Genomic DNA, 8,530 nt, shown 5'->3' on the forward strand with positions numbered 1-8,530 from the left:
TTTATGGAAAAGTTGTTATTTCTGTAGTTCAATTGCTGCAACTTGCTGAAAATTGTCCATAGTATCCCTATCATCCTAGTTTGAACAGCTCTGTAAAAAATGTACTTCCAGATTGCAACCAAACATGATTTAGACCTTGTTTATAAAAAAGTGGTTATTTCTGTAGTTCAATTGCTGCAACTTGCTGAAAATTGTCCATTGTGTTTCTATCATCCTAGTTTGAACAGCTCTGTAAAAAATGTACTTCCAGATTGCAACCAAACATGATTTAGACCTTGTTTATAAAAAAGTGGTTATTTCTGTAGTTCAATTGCTGCAACTTGCTGAAAATTGTCCAGAGTGTTCCTATCATCCTAGTTTGAACAGTTATGTTTAAAACATTCTTTCCAGAGTGCATCAAACATGATTTTAGACCTTGTTTATGGAAAAGTGGTTATTTCTGTAGTTCAATTGCTGCAACTTGCTGAAAATTGTCCACAGTGTTCCTATCATCCTAGTTTGAACAGTTATGTTTAAAACATTGTTTCCAGAGTGCATCAAACATGATTTTAGACCTTGTTTATGGAAAAGTGGTTATTTCTGTGGTTATTTCTGTATTTCAATTGCTGCAACTTGCTGAAAATTGTCCATAGTGTTTCTATCATCCTAGGTTGAACAGCTCTGTAAAAAATGTACTTCCAGATTGCAACCAAACATGATTTAGACCTTGTTTATAAAAAAGTGGTTATTTCTGTAGTTCAATTGCTGCAACTTGCTGACAATTGTCCACAGTGTTCCTATCATCCTAGTTTGAACAGTTATGTTTAAAACATTGTTTCCAGAGTGCATCAAACATGATTTTAGACCTTGTTTATGGAAAAGTGGTTATTTCTGTAGTTCAATTGCTGCAACTTGCTTGAAATTGTCCCATAGTGTACCTATCATCTAGTTTGAACAGTTATGTTTAAAACAGTGTATCCAGAGGGCAACCAAACATGATTTAGACCTTGTTTATGGAAAAGTTGTTATTTCTGTAGTTCAATTGCTGCAACTTGCTGAAAATTGTCCATTGTGTTTCTATCATCCTAGTTTGAACAGCTCTGTAAAAAATGTACTTCCAGATTGCAACCAAACATGATTTAGACCTTGTTTATAAAAAAGTGGTTATTTCTGTAGTTCAATTGCTTCAACTTGCTGAAAATTGTCCACAGTGTTCCTATCATCTAGTTTGAACAGTTATGTTTAAAACAGTGTATCCAGAGGGCAACCAAACATGATTTAGACCTTGTTTATGGAAAAGTTGTTATTTCTGTAGTTCAATTGCTGCAACTTGCTGAAAATTGTCCACACTGTCCCTATCATCTAGTTTGAACAGTTATGTTTAAAACAGTGTATCCAGAGGGCAACCAAACATGATTTAGACCTTGTTTATGGAAAAGTTGTTATTTCTGTAGTTCAATTGCTGCAACTTGCTGAAAATTGTCCATAGTATCCCTATCATCCTAGTTTGAACAGCTCTGTAAAAAATGTACTTCCAGATTGCAACCAAACATGATTTAGACCTTGTTTATAAAAAAGTGGTTATTTCTGTAGTTCAATTGCTGCAACTTGCTGAAAATTGTCCATTGTGTTTCTATCATCCTAGTTTGAACAGCTCTGTAAAAAATGTACTTCCAGATTGCAACCAAACATGATTTAGACCTTGTTTATAAAAAAGTGGTTATTTCTGTAGTTCAATTGCTGCAACTTGCTGAAAATTGTCCAGAGTGTTCCTATCATCCTAGTTTGAACAGTTATGTTTAAAACATTCTTTCCAGAGTGCATCAAACATGATTTTAGACCTTGTTTATGGAAAAGTGGTTATTTCTGTAGTTCAATTGCTGCAACTTGCTGAAAATTGTACACAGTGTCCCTATCATCTAGTTTGAACAGTTATGTTTATAACATTGTTTCCAGAGCGCATCAAACATGATTTTATACCTTGTTTTTCTGTAGTGTGGTCCTTCTGTAGCTCAGTTGGTAGAGCATGGCGCTTGTAACGCCAGGGTAGTGGGTTCGATCCCCGGGATCACCCATACGTAGAATGTATGCACACATGACTGTAAGTTGCTTTGGATAAAAGCGTCTGCTAAATGGCATATTATTATTATATATTATTATATTATTATTATTATATTATTATTTATGGAAAAGTGGTTATTTCTGTGGTTATTTCTGTATTTCAATTGCTGCAACTTGCTGAAAATTGTCCATAGTGTTTCTATCATCCTAGTTTGAACAGCTCTGTAAAAAATGTACTTCCAGATTGCAACCAAACATGATTTAGACCTTGTTTATAAAAAAGTGGTTATTTCTGTAGTTCAATTGCTGCAACTTGCTGAAAATTGTCCACAGTGTTCCTATCATCCTAGTTTGAACAGTTATGTTTAAAACATTGTTTTCAGAGTGCATCAAACATGATTTTATACCTTGTTCATGGAAAAGTGGTTATTTCTGTAGTTCAATTGCTGCATCTTGCTGAAAATTGTCCACAGTGTTCCTATCATCCTAGTTTGAACAGTTATGTTTAAAACATTGTTTCCAGAATGCATCAAACATGATTTTAGACCTTGTTTATGGAAAAGTTGTTATTTCTGTAGTTCAATTGCTGCAACTTGCTGAAAATTGTCCACAGTGTTCCTATCATCCTAGTTTGAACAGTTATGTTTAAAACATTCTTTCCAGAGTGCATCAAACATGATTTTAGACCTTGTTTATGGAAAAGTGGTTATTTCTGTAGTTCAATTGCTGCAACTTGCTGAAAATTGTACACAGTGTCCCTATCATCTAGTTTGAACAGTTATGTTTATAACATTGTTTCCAGAGCGCATCAAACATGATTTTATACCTTGTTTTTCTGTAGTGTGGTCCTTCTGTAGCTCAGTTGGTAGAGCATGGCGCTTGTAACGCCAGGGTAGTGGGTTCGATCCCCGGGATCACCCATACGTAGAATGTATGCACACATGACTGTAATTCGCTTTGGATAAAAGCGTCTGCTAAATGGCATATTATTATTATATATTATTATATTATTATTATTATTATATTATTATTTATGGAAAAGTGGTTATTTCTGTGGTTATTTCTGTATTTCAATTGCTGCAACTTGCTGAAAATTGTCCATAGTGTTTCTATCATCCTAGTTTGAACAGCTCTGTAACAAATGTACTTCCAGATTGCAACCAAACATGATTTAGACCTTGTTTATAAAACATGATTTTATACCTGGTTATTTCTGTAGTTCAATTGCTGCAACTTGCTGAAAATTGTCCACAGTGTTCCTATCATCCTAGTTTGAACAGTTATGTTTAAAACATTGTTTCAGAATGCATCAAACATGATTTTAGACCTTGTTTATGGAAAAGTTGTTATTTCTGTAGTTCAATTGCTGCAACTTGCTGAAAATTGTCCACAGTGTTCCTGTCATCCTAGTTTGAACAGTTATGTTTAAAACATTGTTTCCAGAGTGCATCAAACATGATTTTAGACCTTGTTTATGGAAAAGTGGTTATTTCTGTAGTTCAATTGCTGCAACTTGCTTGAAATTGTCCCATAGTGTCCCTATCATCTAGTTTGAACAGTTATGTTTAAAACATTGTTTTCAGAGTGCATCAAACATGATTTTATACCTTGTTTTTCTGTAGTGTGGTCCTTCTGTAGCTCAGTTGGTAGAGCATGGCGCTTGTAACGCCAGGGTAGTGGGTTCGATCCCCGGGATCACCCATACGTAGAATGTATGCACACATGACTGTAAGTCGCTTTGGATAAAAGCGTCTGCTAAATGGCATATTATTATTAAATATTATTATTATTATATTATTATTTATGGAAAAGTGGTTATTTCTGTGGTTATTTCTGTATTTCAATTGCTGCAACTTGCTGAAAATTGTCCATAGTGTTTCTATCATCCTAGTTTGAACAGCTCTGTAAAAAATGTACTTCCACATTGCAACCAAACATGATTTAGACCTTGTTTATAAAAAAGTGGTTATTTCTGTAGTTCAATTGCTGCAACTTGCTAAAAATTGTCCACAGTGTTCCTATCATCCTAGTTTGAACAGTTATGTTTAAAACATTGTTTCCAGAGTGCATCAAACATGATTTTAGACCTTGTTTATGGAAAAGTGGTTATTTCTGTAGTTCAATTGCTGCAACTTGCTTGAAATTGTCCCATAGTGTACCTAGTGTACCTATCATCTAGTTTGAACAGTTATGTTTAAAACAGTGTATCCAGAGGGCAACCAAACATGATTTAGACCTTGTTTATGGAAAAGTTGTTATTTCTGTAGTTCAATTGCTGCAACTTGCTGAAAATTGTCCATAGTGACCCTATCATCCTAGTTTGAACAGCTCTGTAAAAAATGTACTTCCAGATTGCAACCAAACATGATTTAGACCTTGTTTATAAAAAAGTGGTTATTTCTGTAGTTCAATTGCTGCAACTTGCTGAAAATTGTCCATTGTGTTTCTATCATCCTAGTTTGAACAGCTCTGTAAAAAATGTACTTCCAGATTGCAACCAAACATGATTTAGACCTTGTTTATGGAAAAGTTGTTATTTCTGTAGTTCAATTGCTGCAACTTGCTGAAAATTGTCCACACTGTCCCTATCATCTAGTTTGAACAGTTATGTTTAAAACAGTGTATCCAGAGGGCAACCAAACATGATTTAGACCTTGTTTATGGAAAAGTTGTTATTTCTGTAGTTCAATTGCTGCAACTTGCTGAAAATTGTCCATAGTATCCCTATCATCCTAGTTTGAACAGCTCTGTAAAAAATGTACTTCCAGATTGCAACCAAACATGATTTAGACCTTGTTTATAAAAAAGTGGTTATTTCTGTAGTTCAATTGCTGCAACTTGCTGAAAATTGTCCATTGTGTTTCTATCATCCTAGTTTGAACAGCTCTGTAAAAAATGTACTTCCAGATTGCAACCAAACATGATTTAGACCTTGTTTATAAAAAAGTGGTTATTTCTGTAGTTCAATTGCTGCATCTTGCTGAAAATTGTCCACAGTGTTCCTATCATCTAGTTTGAACAGTTATGTTTAAAACATTGTTTCCAGAGTGCATCAAACATGATTTTATACCTTGTTTATGGAAAAGTGTTTATTTCTGTAGTTCAATTGCTGGAATTTGCTGAAAATTGTCCTAGTTTGAACAGTTATGTTTAAAACATTGTTTTCAGAGTGCATCAAACATGATTTTATACCTTGTTTTTCTGTAGTGTGGTCCTTCTGTAGCTCAGTTGGTAGAGCATGGCGCTTGTAACGCCAGGGTAGTGTGTTCGATCCCCGGGATCACCCATACGTAGAATGTATGCACACATGACTGTAAGTCGCTTTGGATAAAAGCGTCTGCTAAATGGCATATTATTATTATATATTATTATATTATTATTATTATATTATTATTTATGGAAACGTGGTTATTTCTGTGGTTATTTCTGTAGTTCAATTGCTGCAACTTGCTGAAAATTGTCCACAGTGTTCCTATCATCCTAGTTTGAACAGTTATGTTTAAAACATTGTTTCCAGAATGCATCAAACATGATTTTATACCTTGTTCATGGAAAAGTGGTTATTTCTGTAGTTCAATTGCTGCAACTTGCTGAAAATTGTCCATACTGTTCCTATCATCTAGTTTGAACAGTTATGTTTAAAACAGTGTATCCAGAGGGCAACCAAACATGATTTAGACCTTGTTTATGGAAAAGTGGTTATTTCTGTAGTTCAATTGCTGCAACTTGCTGAAAATTGTCCACACTGTCCCTATCATCTAGTTTGAACAGTTATGTTTAAAACATTGTTTCCAGAGTGCATCAAACATGATTTTATACCTTGTTTATGGAAAAGTGTTTATTTCTGTAGTTCAATTGCTGGAATTTGCTGAAAATTGTCCATAGTATCCCTATCATCCTAGTTTGAACAGCTCTGTAAAAAATGTACTTCCACATTGCAACCAAACATGATTTAGACCTTGTTTATAAAAAAGTGGTTATTTCTGTAGTTCAATTGCTGCAACTTGCTGAAAATTGTCCACAGTGTTCCTATCATCCTAGTTTGAACAGTTATGTTTAAAACATTGTTTCCAGAATGCATCAAACATGATTTTAGACCTTGTTTATGGAAAAGTTGTTATTTCTGTAGTTCAATTGCTGCAACTTGCTGAAAATTGTCCACACTGTCCCTATCAACCTAGTTTGAACAGTTATGTTTAAAACATTGTTTCCAGAGTGCATCAAACATGATTTTAGACCTTGTTTATGGAAAAGTGGTTATTTCTGTAGTTCAATTGCTGCAACTTGCTTGAAATTGTCCCATAGTGTCCCTATCATCCTAGTTTGAACAGTTATGTTTAAAACATTGTTTCCAGAGTGCATCAAACATGATTTTAGACCTTGTTTATGGAAAAGTGGTTATTTCTGTAGTTCAATTGCTGCAACTTGCTGAAAATTGTCCATAGTGTCCCTATCATCCTAGTTTGAACAGCTCTGTAAAAAATGTACTTCCAGATTGCAACCAAACATGATTTAGACCTTGTTTATAAAAAAGTGGTTATTTCTGTAGTTCAATTGCTGCAACTTGCTGAAAATTGTCCATTGTGTTTCTATCATCCTAGTTTGAACAGCTCTGTAAAAAATGTACTTCCAGATTGCAACCAAACATGATTTAGACCTTGTTTATAAAAAAGTGGTTATTTCTGTAGTTCAATTGCTTCAACTTGCTGAAAATTGTCCACAGTGTTCCTATCATCTAGTTTGAACAGTTATGTTTAAAACAGTGTATCCAGAGGGCAACCAAACATGATTTAGACCTTGTTTATGGAAAAGTTGTTATTTCTGTAGTTCAATTGCTGCAACTTGCTGAAAATTGTCCACACTGTCCCTATCATCTAGTTTGAACAGTTATGTTTAAAACATTGTTTCCAGAATGCATCAAACATGATTTTAGACCTTGTTTATGGAAAAGGTGTTATTTCTGTAGTTCAATTGCTGCAACTTGCTGAAAATTGTCCACAGTGTTCCTATCATCCTAGTTTGAACAGTTATGTTTAAAACATTGTTTCCAGAGTGCATCAAACATGATTTTAGACCTTGTTTATGGAAAAGTGGTTATTTCTGTAGTTCAATTGCTGCAACTTGCTTGAAATTGTCCCATAGTGTCCCTATCATCTAGTTTGAACAGTTATGTTTAAAACATTGTTTTCAGAGTGCATCAAACATGATTTTATACCTTGTTTTTCTGTAGTGTGGTCCTTCTGTAGCTCAGTTGGTAGAGCATGGCGCTTGTAACGCCAGGGTAGTGGGTTCGATCCCGGCATCACCCATACGTAGAATGTATGCACACATGACTGTAAGTCGCTTTGGATAAAAGCGTCTGCTAAATGGCATATTATTATTATATATTATTATATTATTATTATTATATTATTATTTATGGAAAAGTGGTTATTTCTGTGGTTATTTCTGTATTTCAATTGCTGCAACTTGCTGAAAATTGTCCATAGTGTTTCTATCATCCTAGTTTGAACAGTTATGTTTAAAACATTGTTTCCAGAGTGCATCAAACATGATTTTATACCTTGTTTATGGAAAAGTGTTTATTTCTGTAGTTCAATTGCTGGAATTTGCTGAAAATTGTCCATAGTATCCCTATCATCCTAGTTTGAACAGCTCTGTAAAAAATGTACTTCCACATTGCAACCAAACATGATTTAGACCTTGTTTATAAAAAGTGGTTATTTCTGTAGTTCAATTGCTGCAACTTGCTGAAAATTGTCCACAGTGTTCCTATCATCCTAGTTTGAACAGTTATGTTTAAAACATTGTTTTCAGAGTGCATCAAACATGATTGTATACCTTGTTCATGGAAAAGTTGTTATTTCTGTAGTTCAATTGCTGCAACTTGCTGAACATTGTACACAGTGTCCCTATCATCCTAGTTTGAACAGTTATGTTTAAAACATTGTTTCCAGAATGCATCAAACATGATTTTAGACCTTGTTTATGGAAAAGTTGTTATTTCTGTAGTTCAATTGCTGCAACTTGCTGAAAATTGTCCACAGTGTTCCTATCATCCTAGTTTGAACAGTTATGTTTAAAACATTGTTTCCAGAGTGCATCAAACATGATTTTAGACCTTGTTTATGGAAAAGTGGTTATTTCTGTAGTTCAATTGCTGCAACTTGCTTGAAATTGTCCCATAGTGTCCCTATCATCTAGTTTGAACAGTTATGTTTAAAACAGTGTATCCAGAGGGCAACCAAACATGATTTAGACCTTGTTTATGGAAAAGTTGTTATTTCTGTAGTTCAATTGCTGCAACTTGCTGAAAATTGTCCATACTGTTCCTATCATCTAGTTTGAACAGTTATGTTTAAAACAGTGTATCCAGAGGGCAACCAAACATGATTTAGACCTTGTTTATGGAAAAGTTGTTATTTCTGTAGTTCAATTGCTGGAATTTGCTGAAAATTGTCCATAGTGTCCCTATCATCCTAGTTTGAAC

The sequence above is a fragment of the Oncorhynchus gorbuscha genome, unplaced genomic scaffold, assembly GCF_021184085.1.
Source record: "Oncorhynchus gorbuscha isolate QuinsamMale2020 ecotype Even-year unplaced genomic scaffold, OgorEven_v1.0 Un_scaffold_16:::fragment_2:::debris, whole genome shotgun sequence".
Lineage (NCBI taxonomy): Eukaryota > Metazoa > Chordata > Actinopteri > Salmoniformes > Salmonidae > Oncorhynchus > Oncorhynchus gorbuscha.